Source organism: Saccopteryx bilineata, chromosome 5, assembly GCF_036850765.1.
Source record: "Saccopteryx bilineata isolate mSacBil1 chromosome 5, mSacBil1_pri_phased_curated, whole genome shotgun sequence".
NCBI lineage: Eukaryota > Metazoa > Chordata > Mammalia > Chiroptera > Emballonuridae > Saccopteryx > Saccopteryx bilineata.
The window spans coordinates 55080876-55098239 of NC_089494.1; positions in this window are offsets into that span (position 1 = coordinate 55080876).

Sequence of the window (17364 nt, forward strand, 5' to 3'; positions counted from 1 at the left end):
TTTCTTCAGATTGGCAATAAGGTTGTTTCTTTTTCTTATCATTTCTGTGTTTATGGGAGCAACCCTTTTAATTTCCTTTAAAAATTTTTCCTTTGCATTCCCAACTCAGCTAACTGTTTGGCACAAAGGCCTAGCTTTTGGCCTCTCTTGGCTTTTCACATGGTTTCCTCACTAGGCTAACTCATTTCTAGCTTGGATTTAAAGTGAGAGATGTGCGACTCTTCAGTTGAATACACAGAGGCTACCGAAAGGTTATTAATTGGCTTAATTTCAATATTGTTGTGTCTCAGGGAATAAGGAGCCCAAGGAGAGGGAGAGAGACAGAGAAATGGCTGGTTGGTGGTGCAGTCAGAACACAAACATTTGTCAATTAAGTTTATTGTTTTTACGGGTGTGCCTTGTGTTGTCCCAAAACAATTATGATAGTAATATCAAAGGTCATTGATCACAGATCTCTGTATCAAGTGTCATAATAATGAAAAAGTTTGAAATATTCTGAGAGTCACCAAAATGTGACACATAAACAAAAAGTGAGCAAATACTGTTGGAAAAATGGTGCCAATGGGCTTGTTCAAAGCAGGGTTGCCACTAACCTTCAATTTGTAAAACAAAAATGCAGTACTTATGAAGCAAAATAAAGCCATGTGCAATTAAAAAAAATATGCTTGCATAATCTTTCTTACTTGAGTCTTACAGTAAAAGATTTTTACATTGTCAAATATTATCTAGGATTCATTCTATACTTTAAGCTTTATTATTAAAAGTAGTCTAGAGATAGCAAAAAACAAACAAACAAACATAAAAACAAAACCTTTGAGTAAAGCATATAATATCTTGTTTATTGGTATAAAATAGTTTTCCTTCTGCAAAAATATTTGCTAGCTTATAGAATATTCCTGTGTCTCTATGAAAATGATAATGCATTTGATGATGGTGATCATTAGAAGTGTAAGACCAATATTAAAGGTAATTTTCATTTTAATTTAATATTTTTTTCTAGACTATGGTTATTTTAGGTATAAAACTGTAAACATGAGCTTCTTTGAAGTGAAAAATAACAGTATACTAGGAAACATCTACAATGAACCTGTTTTGTATCTAAATGATCAAAGGCATGACCTTATTGGATTTTTATTTTCTCTGTTGCAGAAAGGGGATATAATGGCCCATACTGATTTTGTGCTCATAATATGAAAAGGTATATATTTATAATACATTACTGAATAATTAAACTTCTATAATTTATGTGAAAATTGATTTTTTTTAGTTTAAATTAGAAAAGAGTAGAATAAATGTTTTTAGGAAATTTAGGCTGAATTCTTTTTTGAGATGATGTCTTTACTTCATGAAGTCTTTTAATCTTGTTATACTACATTAATTTCTAATAGAAAAATATGTTTAATCATATAACAATCCCCTGAAAAAAGTTTGGAAGAAAGCTGTAATAATATTTAAGACATTATCTTTTTTAATTATAGAAAGGCTTTCTAAATAAATTTCTTATAAATGGTGTTTTTAAATTGTGTATAAAAATCTGATTAATTGGCCAGCACAATATCATCTCTCTTTTTTTTTTTCAGATACTGAGGTAAACAAGTATCAGGTTTAAAAAGACTAAATTAGAAATTTTTGAGAATTTGGAATACTGATAAACATATAGTAAAAACCATAGGGAAAAACAGCCCTGGCCGGTTGGCTCAGCGGTAGAGCGTCGGCCTAGCGTGCGGAGGACCCGGGTTTGATTCCCGGCCAGGGCACACAGGAGAAGTGCCCATTTGCTTCTCCACCCCTCCGCCGCGCCTTCCTCTCTGTCTCTCTCTTCCCCTCCCGCAGCCAAGGCTCCATTGGAGCAAAGATGGCCCGGGCGCTGGGGATGGCTCTGTGGCCTCTGCCTCAGGCGCTAGAGTGGCTCTGGTCGCAACATGGCGACGCCCAGGATGGGCAGAGCATCGCCCCCTGGTGGGCAGAGCATCCCCACATGGTGGGCGTGCCGGGTGGATCCCGGTCGGGCGCATGCGGGAGTCTGTCTGACTGTCTCTCCCTGTTTCCAGCTTCAGAAAAATGCAAAAAAAAAAAAAAAAAAAAAAAACCATAGGGAAAAACTTAAATAAGTTTTAGTGTATATATTAGAATTCCATCTTGAAGGCAATGATAATAGGTTCTTTTCAAGAAACTTGGTAAAATATTAATAATTAATAAAAACAGTACTTCACTATTTATGTGTTGTTTAATAAATACAATATTATTAAGTCTTACATTTAATGGAAGGTCAATTTGAAGCTAAATGGCACATGTTCTCATCAGTGACTGAAGTAACTATTGATGTTTTAAATAAATTTCATTGTAAAATACTTGTTTTGTTAAGTCATTATTAGTCTCTTCATTTCATAATCACTAAATCCACCTATACACCCTGGGGAAGAAAAAGAAAAAAAATTCATGTACAACTACTGGATATGTATTTATATTTAAATTATACTTAGCTGATCCTTAGTTTTTAATTTTTCCAGCCATGATGTTTATATAGTTCACACTTGAATTACCTGTTATATGATATTGAATTTTTATCTATAGCTTGATAAATATACCATATGGCTCATTAGAATTACAAGTAACTTATAAAAGAACAATGGTGATTTATTATTACAGCCAAGAGAAAAACTTACTTGATCATAAATGCATAATGTATCTTTCCCAGTATTTGATCTGTTACAGATAGCACATTTTGTTCTTTGTTTTGTGTACAAGGTATCTTCTCAAAAAGGAAAGATAAAAAAAAGTACATTGAAAAAGTTTTTATATCTGTACTCTTAAAAAAAAAGTCCATTAATTTTTTTACTAGCCTGCAAAAATCTGTCCTCTTTAAAAAAATCCTTTTCAAAAGTTTTAGCACAAGACTATTTTAACTGTGTCCTTAAATATTTTACGTGCCTCTATTTTTAATGATCTCCAGTATAAACCCAGTGATAAAGATACTATTAGTTCAATTGCCTTTTTCCTCTACTTGGTTTATAGTAGCAAGACTGTTTTTGTCTTTTATAAACATACAAAATAACATTGTTTAGTTTTCTAGGTCTTTGAAGTGGTAATTTTTGGAGACTATTTGTTTTCCTACTATAGCTGTTATACACAATGACAAAAGTAAAAACAACTGCTGTCCCAAAGGTACAACTGTCCACACTCCAAGTGAATGTCATTCCGAGAATCAATTATGTGTTGAGAAAGAAATCACTCAAGGCATTAGACTGTATTCTCAAAAAAGAAAATAAAGGAATTGCTAGTCTTTGGCTTCTTATTGGAGGAGAAAAGCTTAGACCCATTCTTTTCTCATTTTTTAGATTGCCTTAATCTCACAAATATATAAGCACATTTTTACATTTACCTTCCAATTTATTTCAATGGAAAACTCTGTTTCAGCTTACACAAGGCAGCAGCAGCCTTCCTCTGGTCAAAATGATATTTACCCATAAATGTTACATTCTAGTTCAAATGTTCAAAGTGAAAACAACTAACAATTCTATTGGCTGTGTAGCAAACAACATGAATTAAAATTTTTTTAAACCATATATCAAAATAAGTATTTTACTTGTTAATTTGGTGAGATCATGTACCATAATTACCTAACATCAACATTTTACTTTCCCTTTTTGTCCAATTCAGGCAATGATTTGTATTCCTCCCTCCCCAAATTTACTGGCAGGAAATTAATTGTTCACATCTGTGACGAATGTTCCTTTTCAAAGAGGTGGATTATAAGCACTGGTTGCAGGTTCAATCCCTTGGCAAGGCACAGACAAGAATCAACCAATGAATGTATAAATAAGAAGAATAACAAATCAGTGTTTTTTCTCTCCCTCTCTCAAATGAATAAATAAAAAAAATATGGACTATTAATTTTAGTCATATTGACCACAGGAGCTCAGTGAACATGAAAATAGACTGAGACTAGCAGTACTTGAGCTTTAGGCTATTAGTTCATGTTAAAGCTGCCCGAGGTACAGAATTAGCTCCCCTAAGAGACAAGGAAGGTCATAAACTGTCAGGCTCAGATGGGTGGTGCTATTTTCAATGGATGAAAGCAAACAAAATTTGAGACAGATATCAAGTCACATGAGTGGAATACAGTCACAAAAGTGGGGCACATAGGAGACAGATCATTAAGTGAGTTTTCATATTTTAGTTGGCATTTTGGGACAAGACCTTAATCGAGTGTTTTTACTCTAGGCACCTCGATCTTATAATCTGAATGGCCACATTCATTGCAAAGCCCATCATTGTTCTTAAATCACTGTAGGACTTTGAAAGCACATAATAAATCGAAGGACTTCAGACTGGAAAGCTTTAAGCTAGTAAACCGAAATTACTTCAGCTCGACTTATTACACAGGGCAGGGACTGACACTATTTAAAATAATATAAATACTTCAGAATTATTCCTATTAATAGAAAAAATAAAAATAAAACACACTGAAGAAATGTTTCTATTGTCTGTTAAGTATATTCTGTCTTTCTTTAAATGAGCAGGCACTCTAAATATGCCAAATTTCTTCCAGAGAACTTTTTTGATAAATCTTCTACTGACTCTACTTAGTGGGCCAGGAACTTTCCAATATACAAAATCACTGCATCTGGTATTTGGAATGGAAGTACCATATAAAGATTGGTGACAATTTGCATGCTTCACAAGATTCAGTCTTAAGTCACATTTTTAGCTGGTTCCACTACTTTAATAACAATATTAGTGTCGTCAGCGCACCAGCTGCCTAGTTAAAACCTAAGAAGTAGCGTGACTGGTATTGGCACAGTAGATGGAGCATTACTGATGTCCCAGGTTCGAAACCTCAAGGTTGCTGTCTTGAGTGTGGGATCATCAATGTGATCCCATGGTCACTGATTTGAGCCCAAAGGTCACTGGCTTGAGCCCAAGGTTGCTGGCTCAAGTAAGGGGTCACTAGCTAGGCTGGAGCATCCCCCTACCCCCAAGTCAAGGTACATATGAGAAACAATGAATGAACAACTAAAGTTGCACAACTATGAGTTGATGCTTCTCAACTCTTTCCCTTCCTGTCTGTCTATCTGTCTCTTTCTCTCTCACACACGTGTGCACTAAAAAACAAAAACAAAAACCTAGTAAGTAGATTCACATGATTTCTCTTACAGCTGAATATGCTGTTATTTAGTACTTTGTAACATTTTACAGACTCTAACAGTATTACACTAAATCATTTCTTAGTGAGTCTGATGTTTACTTCTTCTTATCCTTTGTTCCTCAGTTCCCTTTGACAGTGGGTTTCAAACCATGCTTTTTTACTGTGATCGACAATAAGAAATACACGTCATATCTATCTCACATACACATTTGAAACTAAGTTTTAAGAAAACAATTCTTATCCCCTACCACCTGTCATACAATTTCATATTGTAGAATGTTATTTTTCATCAAAATGTTTTTATGGCCTACTCAAATGATTCCACAATGCACTAATGTATGGCTTCCTAAAATTAGAGAAATACTGCCAATGACAATCAGCATATTGTCAAAAACATTCCTTCTCTAGCTATAAAAAGAAATGTCTACCATGTCGTGTAATTTATTGAAAAACTGATTTTTTAAAAATGAAGTGGATCTTATTGTCATCTATTTTAGTTCAAATTTATACTTTTCTATAACAGAATTACTACAGTTGACAAATCAGATCACTGCAATCAGGTTGAGTTGTTTTTTTTGTTTTGTTTTGTTTTTTACTAATTGTGGTTTTCCCCCCATTTTAAACTACTTTTAGTTCTAATAGGAGTACATAATACAAAGTTGATTATATATCAGGTACATAATTTTACAGGGAAACTAAAGTTTCTCTAATAACATGGTCTGGAAAGTGTACATGAATATAGCTTCTTCCTGTCTGTAAGACCTATTACTGCAATTCTCTCATTATATAGAGCTGGTATCTACTTTAAATAGAAACTTTGTGTATGTCAGTATATTTCTGGTAAAAAGTATGGGTATCTCTTTTATATAGTTGTAGATAAATCCCTCAATTCTCTCTCTGACCCCTGTCTATGCTTAACAGAACTATAATCTTATATTTTGCAAGTAGGTATATTTAATACATGACTACATCATTTAGAAAATCCCTTAAGTTTTGAACTTTGGTTTATTTCATAAAATATTTTATTTATTTATAATTTTTGTAACTTTAATTTTTTTCAAGTTCACTTAGAGAACTTCAGCATGAATATGCATAAAATATTTAATTTTCAAGTACAAACTTTTAAAATAAGGGCTTTTCAAAGTTATTAGCACTTACAGTATATCTTGGTCCAGTGGAACAGATGTTGCCTGTATCTGCAAATATTTCAAAAACAGATTGAGGACATGCAATATGCAATTCCTTTTTGGCATCATGCATATACATTTTGCCAGGAAACGTTTGAACAGATTTTAAATCTTTGTCCTCATTATCTTTGAAAAATATACAAACTCGCACACATTTTTGCAAGGTGTCAGTTATGAGTTACATGCTGTGAAGAGTACTTCTTAACCAAAATGTGTCTCAACATGAAAAAATTTGACTATATAGAACTTGGAAAGATGAGGAAAAGGTCATGTGTATAGTAATTACTAATAGCAGCACCAGGCAAGTTTATTCTAAAAAAAATATTTAGCCTGGTAGGTATATAAAATTAAACTCCTTGAGAAAAATTAACAGCCCCTACTTTCTAACACATTTCAAAGAGGCAGTACTTTATTCAAGAATTATAGCTATGAGCAATCTTTATTTTTCATGTCTTATCTAATTATGTTTTGGAGACCAGTTAAATTTTTGTCTCTTGACATTTCTCAAAGCTTACATCTCTCTTCGAACTGCTTATTCCACCTGGAATTTCCCCTTATCTACCAAGTGTGTGCAGTTTGGGGAAGTTTCATGTAGTTCCGTGTGTCTGGGGGAAAGGGTACATTTTAGAATCTTCTGGGAGATGAGCCTGGGGAGATGGACAGGAGCCAGATAACTATAGAAACTTGTATGCAATGCTAATTCTAGGAATTGGTAATTAGTCCTGGAGATTTGATGAAAACAGAAGAGGATTTAAATCAGGTATACAAATGACAGGACCAGAACCGCATTTTATATCCTCTAATCCAGATACATCACGGAAAGTGAATTTAAAAGAGCAAAGCTGGAAGCAGAGTGGCCAGTGAGGAGTTCATTACAATAGTTTTGGCATGAAATGCTTTCAATTAGAATCCATGAACCCCACAAGGCTTCACATTCCTATTATTTCTGGTCACAGCTCCTAACTTAAAGGCTTCCACTGTGTGTTGTTTCCATCTGCTCATCCTCCTGTGGATAGGGCTTCTTCTCCTCTGCCTCATTGTACTCCTTCCCTGCCACCTCCCATACCTTTTCACAAGACACTCTGTGATGCCTGTTTTATGTATTCTACCTCTCCTGCGTCTTCACCCTCCACATACACAGTTCATTCCACTGCCTGGCCTTCACTGAAAACTGGCTTCTCTAGCATCTGTCTTAAGTGAGTGCCACCCATTTTCCTACACAAGGGGGATAGGCTCAAAATTCTCATGCCTCAATGCCACATCTAGACTCTCATGATTCCTTATCTCTCTCTTCCCTGGATGTTCATGATACTTTTACAGTATCACCCTCTACACCTTACTTTGCTCTCTTAAACATTCCAGCTATTTTATTTCATTCATTATTTATTTTGGCATTTGATGCATCTTTCTATTCCTGTCATTATCTGAGAATGCAGTGATCGTTGGGTCTTTCAGAGAGCAGCTTAGCTTCTTGTTAGCTTGGTTTTCTCTACACCAGTCATCTTCACAACCATTTCATTCCAGATAGATACTTTCATGCCCCCAACCCTGTCCCCATTTCATCAGATAGTGCTCTATTTCTCATCCTTCTAGGACTTCTCAACATTTCACAACCTCTCCAGGATCTACAACTCCTTGTTTTCTTTACTTTTATCCGTGGTTTCCTCCTTTCTTCACTTCCTTCTCTGTACCTATTACAACGTTTGAATCCTTTTCTTGCCAATTTTCTCGGTCGTTGATATGTTTTCCTCCCTTATATCCACCAGCAAAACCAAAGTTTAAGCCTATTTCATTGCCTGTTTTTCTCCATTCTCACTCCTGGGCTGCTAAGTACTACTGGAGAAAATTAGCACCAAAAACAGCCTGATGGCCTGACAAGCAAACAGTGTCATCAATAACCAGGAATCAAAAGCTTCCTGGGAAATTCTGAGTTTTTCTAATTGGTTCCCTCTTTCAATTTCCATAGCAATTTTTTCACTTTTTTTTCTCCCACAAACCTTTGATCTTTCTCTCTCACTCTTCACTCAGAACAGACAATTCACAGAGAATAGGATCTGATGGATCTTTCCTTGAACTCTTCCCACCACATGTGTAAATCTCCCAGCACCTGCTCTCTTCTCTTGCCTCCCTTTCTTTAGGTCACAGTGTTATAAGATGCCCTTCCTTCTGATCAAGGACCTTCCTGCTCCTGTGTCTTGGATCCATCTTCTCCCACTTTATTCTTAAGTCTTTACTCTCACCTATCTTTTTTTTTCTTCTTTTTTTTTGCATGACAGAGACAGAGGGAGAGAAGGTGAGAGGGATACATAGAAGACAGACAAACAGGAAGGGAGAGAAATGAGAAGCACCAATTCTTTGTTGAGGCACTTTAGATGTTCATTGATTGCTTTCTCACATGTGCCTTGACTGGGTGCTACCACAGAGCTAGTGACCCCTTGCTCAAGCCAGTGACCTTGGGCTTCAAGCCAGTGACATTTGTGCTCAAGCCAGAGATCATGGGGTCATGTCTATAATCCCACACTCAAGCCAGTGAACCTGCATTCAAGCTGGTGAGCCCACACTCAAGCCAGATGAGCCAGTGCTCAAGTTGATGATCCTGTGCTCAAGCCAGAGACCTTGGGGTTTCGAACCTGGGTTCTCAGCATCCCAGTCTGATGCTCTATTCACTGTGCCACCGCCCGGTCAGGCTCACCTATCTTTTCTTTTCAATATACACAACCACCCTCACCACAAGATTTCTTCCTGTCAGCATTTATGTGGTCAAGTCTCTAATTTTATTAGCAACCAGCCAACTTTTTATCTTTGACTTTCTTTATCATCTTTCTTTTTTTTAAATTCATTGACCATAAAGACTATCCTTAACAATTTCTATTCATTCTTCAACCTAATTGTAATCTGGCTTTTGTTTTAAAACACCAATGAATCTATGCTCTCTAAGAAAGTTTGATGCCAAAGAAGTTGCTATTTTACTTGCCTCTATCACTGCTTTTAAATTTCTACTCTTTCTTCTTGAAATGCTCCTTCCTTCTTCCTCATCACCCCTTTTGGCCTGGGCAACGATATGGTCTCCTGGCTTCCCTTCTAACTTTCTGGCTGTGGCTTCTCAGATTCTTTCAAGAGCTGTTTTTTTGGGTTTTTGTTTTTGTTTTTTTAAGCTGTTAGGTCAGAGTTTATCTTCAAACTTATAACAACCCCAATGATAGTAATAGCCAATATTCACTGAATTCTTACTTGTATTAAATCCTTTTTCTAGATGATATTTTAATCTTCATACAATTCTATGAGGTAGATATTACTGTTATTTTTAGCTCACAAGAGGTCAAAGAGGTTGAGCATTGAAGGTAGCAAAAGCAAGTTGCATATCCAAATATGACTGATCAGAGCCTGTCCCTTAACCACTTGGTCTGTGTTCTTAACTTCTGTGGTCTCATCCACTTGCATTTTTTTAACCTACCAAATGCTCATGGTTCTCAAATCTAGCACTCCTTCCCAAGTATGGTTCCTGAAAACCAGGTATAAACATCTCACTGCCTCCTGTATTGCACCAGCATCTCAAAATCCATATTTCTCAAACTAAACTCACCATCACATCACTCCCTACCTTGGAAAAATTGTTGTTCATGTTTGTCCCATTTCAGTCCATGGAGCCATAATTCACTCTGTCTGCCAGATCAGGATCTTACTTTAACCCTTGACTCTCCTCAATCCTTACCTTCAGTTAATTACAGTGTTATTACTTTTACTTGTTTATGACTTCTGGAATCATATTACTCCTTTTAATTTCTACCATCTGAAACAAACAGAGGTCCCTTGCTTTCAGTGGCCCCACTATCCTAAATCTATTCTTCAAACTGCAGTTTAGTTCAGTTTTCTAAAGTGCACGTTTTATCAAATCAGCACCAACTTTTAATACCTTTAGTGGTTTTTCACTGAACCCCAAATTCCTTAGAATGACATTATGACCTTCCTTCTGCTTATTGTTGTAGCCTAACTTTCTATAATTTCCTACCACAAATTCTACACTCCAGACATATTGAATTTCTAGCATTTCCTTACATGTGCTGAAATAGGTTCTGTCCCTTGATTCTGACCCTCTGGAGATTATTAATAAATTTTATCTATGTCTGGAATGTTCATCATTCTCACTGTCCTCTTAAGAGTTATATGTCATTTATACAACATTTAATTTATACAATATTTGTTCTGGGATGTATTTTCTAATAACCCAGGCCTTGATATGTGCCCCTCTGATGCTTGTCCATAGAATCTTGTGTATATCTGTACTTTAGCACATACTTTAGCACATAGTGTGTTGTAAGTACCCATTTATTGTTTCTCCATTAAGGTACAAGCAATTTGACAGTAGGGCTTGTATTTATCTTTAAACTGCCAGTGTATAGTACTGTGACTAACATATATCAAGAGGTCAACAAAAATTTATTGAATCAATGAATTAATAACTGTCTAAAGGTGTCATGCTAAAAAACAGAAGCCATCTGTGTACTTGGCAGCTGATAATCTGCCAGAACAGCTTCACTAAGGTTGAGCAGGTTAGAGATGAATGAGAAATAAGAAAATAAAGAAATTAGGCTCTTCTTTTGAGAAACTTAACAATTAAACAATTAAATTCATAAGAGCAATAATAACTAAATAAATATTGCACAGAAATAACCTCTCAAGAGTCATGCAGGACTTGACTCTTGACTGGGCAAATGCATCTTGACTGGAGGCATACAGGAAGAGTTGAACATATGGTGAGACACACCACATTTCCAGTTAGTAAAACAATATTGTAAGACAGACTTATTTTCCTAAATCAATTTTTGGTTTCAATGCATTGTGACAAAAATATTCCATGTAATTCTTAAATTATTTATTTATTTCAGAGAGAAAGGGATAAAGAGAAAATCCATTTGTTGTTCCACTTATTTATGCATTCATTGGTTGATATTGTACGTACCTTGACAATGGATCAAACCTGCAACCTTGGCATATAAGGATGACGCTCTCTAACCAACTGAGCTCCTTCCAGGGCCTGCGTTTTTATTAATAATTTTCATTATAATAACAGATCATGTTTGTGGTGGAAATCTAACCAAGTTTCTCATTCTCTTGCTCTCTGTAGTATAAGTATATGTGTGTGTGTGTATTCATTCAGACATGAATATATATTTATACACACATAGACATACATATAAGATAGTACTTTTTAACACATATGGGTTTTTTCTTTATGTACCCTCCAACAACTATTTTATTTAACTTAGCAGCATAACTTGGATATCTTTCTGCATCAATACATATGGATCTACCTTACATATTTTTAAACTTCTAAAAGTGAAAGTTATCATACATACAAAAGAGTGCAAAAATCATTTTTCCTCATGCCGTTTCTGATCATAATTCTCCAAAGGTTAACACTATTGAACTTTTTATAGCATTGATTAGTATCTCATTTAAAAAAATTATATAAATGGAATCATTTAGTATGTTATTTTTGTGTCTGGTCTCTTATACTCAACATTACATTTATGAGTCACTCAGTAGTTTTGTTTTCATTGCCATATCATAAGAATTTAATACAATTTTACATTCCTCTTTTGGTAGATATTTGAGTTGTTCTTAGACTGAAAATATTATGAATAGAGCTTCTAAAAACAATATTGTATGTCTTTTTGTGAGCATATATATGTATATATTTCTGTTGCGTTTATACCTAGAAGTAAAATAGCCGGGTATTCATATAATTAGTTTTAGTAGATACTGCCAGACAGTTTTCCAAAATGATTACAGCAATTTATGTTCCCATAGCAGTGTACATCCTATATTCTTTTTAAAGACCTAGAGTATCACATTGTATAAATATATCATAAATTCACTTAACATTGATTGCTTTCATTTTCCTTTATAAGTTCAAACAATTCCTTAATAAACATTATTTATAGGCATATTTGTTTACTTAGGTGAGTGTATCTTTAAGCATGTCAATGTAAAAAAATAATTGGCAAATAATTTAAATTTCACTTGGAAAAATTAGATTTTTCAAAACAAAATTAAGCAAAAACATTTTTAAAAGATGAATTAAATTAAAATATTTTCTATATTTTAGAAAAGTTATAGTCATTAAGATTGTAATACTGGTACAGAAAAGCACACATACATCAATGAATAGAAAGAGAGCTACATCAGTTAGGTTTCAAACAGGAAAACTGATATTGGACTGAATAGTCAAAGCAGAGGGAACTTAATACAAGAAGTGTGCTACACAGGTTGATAGAAGGGACTGAGAAGGCATGCAAAGGTTCACAACTGAGCTGCAGCTGCTATACTTCTGTTCTGGAGCAACAAAGGGAAGGAGGGCACTTCCCGGAGCTCAGGGGCTGGGTCAACTAGAGAACTAGGTAGAATCATGGGATGCCTGTCTGAGCAGGGAAAATCTGCCAGAGAATGAGTGCAATCTCTGCCCCAGATCCCACCCAAATCAGAAAGAGGGAGAAATACCTCGGCTCCTCTCCTCCTCCCATCAGTGCCCCATACCAGAAGTGCTGGTAGCCTGTTAATAAGGGAGTGTGGGAAAAGTCTATGCAGGCCAGCCTGCTTGAGGGACAGAGCAGAGCCATAGAAAGATGCAAAAGGACCATCAGGATGGCATACCAATATATACGATAAAGATAACATCACAAATCAGAGGGGATGGAATGATGATAATAAATCCTATTGATGTAATTGTTATCTATTATGAAAAATATCAAATTAAATTAGGTTTTCATCTCATACTGTAGCCCCAAATAAACTATAGAGGAGTGAAAGAGTTAAATGTAAATAATCAAAGCCTCTGTGAAAAAAAAAATTACATAGATTGTTCAAGAAGGGGATGGCTTATAGTGCATAAAACTAACAGGATAAATCTAAAAGAAAAAATTTTTTTCATTTTCCTGAAGCTGGAAACGGGGAGGCAGTCAGACAGACTCCCTTATGTGCCTGACCGGGATCCACCTGGCATGCCCACCAGGGGGTGATGCTCTGCCCCTCTGGGGTGTCGCTCTGTTGCATCCAGAGGCATTCTAGCTCCTGAGGCAGAGGCCACAGAGCCATCCTCAGCTTCCAGGCCATTTTTGCTCCAATGGAGCCTTGGCTGCAGGAGGGGAAGAGAGAGACAGAGAGGAAGGAGAGGGGGAGGGGTGGAGAAGCAGATGGATGCTTCACCTGTGTGCCCTGGCCGGGAATCGAACCCGGGACTTCTGCACGCCAGGCCGACGCTCTACCACTAAGCCAACCGACCAGGGCTAAAAGAAAATTTGATGATTTAAGTGTAAAATAACATTGGCCCTGACCGGTTGGCTCAGTGAATTGTGCATTGGCCCAGCATGCAGACATCCCAGGTTCTATCCCCAGTAAGGTCACACATGAGAAGTGATCATCTGGTTCTCTCCCCGCCACCTTTCCCTTTTCTTTATCTCTTCCCCTCTCTTGATTGGTTGGAACATGGCCCCAGGTGCTGAGGATAGCTCTGTTGATTTGAGCATCGGTCCCAAACAGGGTTTGCCAGGTGCATCCTGATTAGGGTGCATGTGGGAGTTTGTATCACTATCACCCTGCTTCTCACTTAAAATAATAAAATAAAATAAAATAAAACTTAAAATAGCACCATAAAAAATTAAAGGGCACATAACACAGTGGGAAGAGTTTTGGAACACATAATGAAGAGGGTTAATACTCTGAATGAAACAGCCTCAAAAGTAGATAGAAAAGTGTGCAAGCCTGACCTGTGGTGGCGCAGTGGATAAAGCATTAACCTGGAAACACTGAGGTTGCCGGTTCAAAACCCTGGGCTTGCCTGGTCAAGGCGCATATGGGAGTTGATGCTTCCTGCTCCTCCCCCCTTCTCTCTCTCTCTCTCTCCTCTCTATAATGAATAAATAAAATCTAAAAAAAAATTAAAAAAAAAAAAAAGAAAAGTGTGCAAAACCATCAACAAATATTTCATAGAAGAAGATAAAACGGAAAGTAAACACATAAAATAAGGTCCAAATTTCAAATAATCAGTTATTCAAATTTAAATAAATATGCATTTATTTATCCATTAAACTGACAAATACTAGAAGATGTTAATGACAAAAGAAAATAACAGCAAAATAATGTGCTAACATGCTGCCATTAAAATTATTTTTCAAGAAATATTTGGTGACATTGACATAATTGGTGAAAACATTAGCATTTAAGGTATATCAAACTTAAGTTAAAATTTTGTTACTAAGTAAAATGGACCAATGTGTTATTGAGTTAAGAAAAATGTTCATTTTTGTGCTGTGGGATTACAGCAACCTTTATTTAATCATAAATTTCTAAATTTTTCAAATAATTATTTTATAGTGAACCTTTATAATCTTTAAAAAAAGTAATGACTGCACATACCAATGAAGCGAAGTCAAAAGACAGAGAGGTATAGTGCTATGAGAGCGTTATTTGCCAAGAAAGAGAGATTTACACAGTTTGCAGGCTAACAGGGAAGAGCCAGTGGAGAAGAACCAATTGAGGATGTCAAGGACTAAAAATTGTTGCAGGAAGGTTTTACAGGAGACCCCTTGAGCTCTGAAGCCATGTTGGAAAAATTAGGCTCCGATAGGAGAGGATGTTGGGGGAAGGGAGTCCTAGAAAGCAAGTATGAGAACCAGATCTTGGGGTAGTTCTGTTCATGCTCTATAACCTGGATTTTCTCCCTGTGCTTCCGGGCAACCTCTGCTCAGAGTGAGATGTAGGGAATGAATAGTGGATTTACATAGACTGTGGGTGGTATGAATATTTGCTGAAGAGAATAAGAGAGGAATTCCTTTGAGAAATCAAAGGATTAACAGGTAATCCTGAAGGTCTCTTTGAGGTCTGATGTCTAAACTCTAAAGGTGGCATTTTTCTCTACAACTATGAAAGGTTTTTCATAAAAATATACCTAGATTTATGAATAGAGAGGCACTGGAAGTGTGGAATGTTCTCTAGTTGAGAATTTTCAGAATGGAAATAGTTAAAGGACAAAAATGTTAGAAAATTGATGGTGTAGACACTGAAGTCTGTGCTAGGTCTAGGCTGGGCAGGAAAGAAATGACTCCTAGAGTGATGGGGGCAGGCAGAGCAACTCATTGGGAGCACAGTACCCAGTGGGTGAAGGAGAAGTGGGAATATGTTCTCTCCCTTTACTAAACACCCAGAGCTTTTAAATCTCACTTCTGGTATTCACCTCACTCTGCTTAAGGCACCTACTTGCCTAACACTTGGCAGTTTTTCAAGCACTTTTGCTGGAAGAGTGAAGGCACCCAAATATGTTAATTTTTGACATTATGGCAAGTGCTTAAGTTAAATTTAGAACTCCTCTTTTGAAGATTGTACAGTTAAAAGTATTAATTAAATTGGTGACAGTGCCTGCCAGTGACATCAATATGTTGTTCCTTGGGGAGAAGCCAGTTGAAGGTGTTACTGGGATTATATCAAACTCAAGGCATCAAATTTAATTGCACTTAAGGAAGAAATATCTTTTGAAACTTCAAATTGATGGTGAAAATATATGTGTCACTAGGAGGCATGATTTATTCTGAATTAACTGACTTGTGTTTGCAGGAATAATGCAAAATGATGTGGATTTATTTGCTCAAACAGTATCTACTTAAAAGAGTGGAAGGAAAAAAAGTGGCAGGAAACCTTTGCTTCTCCCTAAAAGCTTGGTTTCAGCAGCGAATTTGTCTAATTCTACACCACTGGGGCACACCCTTTTTAAAGTATATTCATCAAAGCCTTTTCTGTCAGTTTTCCTTAATTTATGTACACACTCACAAGCTTCCAATTTTTTATTTTATTGGAGGAGTAAAGATGAGGAATACAGACATGAGCTGCATAATGAATGTCTGGTCAATGGTGAACTGCATATATGATTGGTATCATAAGATACTAATAGAGCAAAAGAATTTCTATCAACTAGTAATGTCATACTGTCACCATGCAAATCATTATTCATATATTAGTGGTGATGATGGTGTAAACAAACCTACTGCACTGTTAATAATGGCACATGTAATTATGTATACTATATAATACTTGATAATAATAATAAATGACTGTTATGTATTTACTTTATATTCTACTTTTTATCATTATTTTAGAATGGTACTCTTTCTAGGTATAATATAATAGTTTGCTGTAAAACAGCATGCCCTGTTATGCCTGCAGCAGCATCATACATCTTGTGTTTATGGTGTCTCTTGATCTTACCATTTTCTCTTGTGCTTGATTTAATATCATGTTGTTTCGTTCATCGTGGTCCCTAAATGTTTGCACAGTGATGAAATTACCTAACAGTGCATTTCTTAGAACATGTTCCCATTATTTAATGACATATAAGTATAATATCACTCTCTCATGATTGTGAGGCTACGGGATTGGGAAAGAGGGAGAATTATAACTCCTTTTGGTAACCTTAACTATGCTTCTACACACACACACACACACACACACACACACTCTCTCTCTCTCTCTCTCTCTCTCTCATACATAGTTACTCAGTTACTTGTTCACTCACATAAACCTTTCTTGTCTCATTCTTTTCATTTGCATGTTAAAATCCCAACTCTGATATTTAACTTTTTGTGTTTTCAAGGCACTTTATTATATATTCATAAATCTAGTAGTCCTTATCCCAGTGAACATTCTTAATTATTGTCAATTGCCCCAAATTGGCTTTCTTGAATTTAAATGCATTTGCCATTTCATTTTTCAGACGAATTTGACTGAATGTCTCATAGTGATTAATAGAAGCTCATTCAGAACCTGTGAATAATAAATTTATTGCTCTCTAGAAATAAGTAATAGATCAAAAAATCTTTTTGGTTTAATATTTTACTGTTAAAGATTAAATAGTTCTAAATAACTTAGCAGCCCTTTAAAACTCAGACCGTTTAGCTCTATGTTTAAGGAAACTATCTAAATTGTCTCAGTTCCCTTGAGTACAGTTGTGCAATTTGGATTTGGCTGGTCTGCAGATTG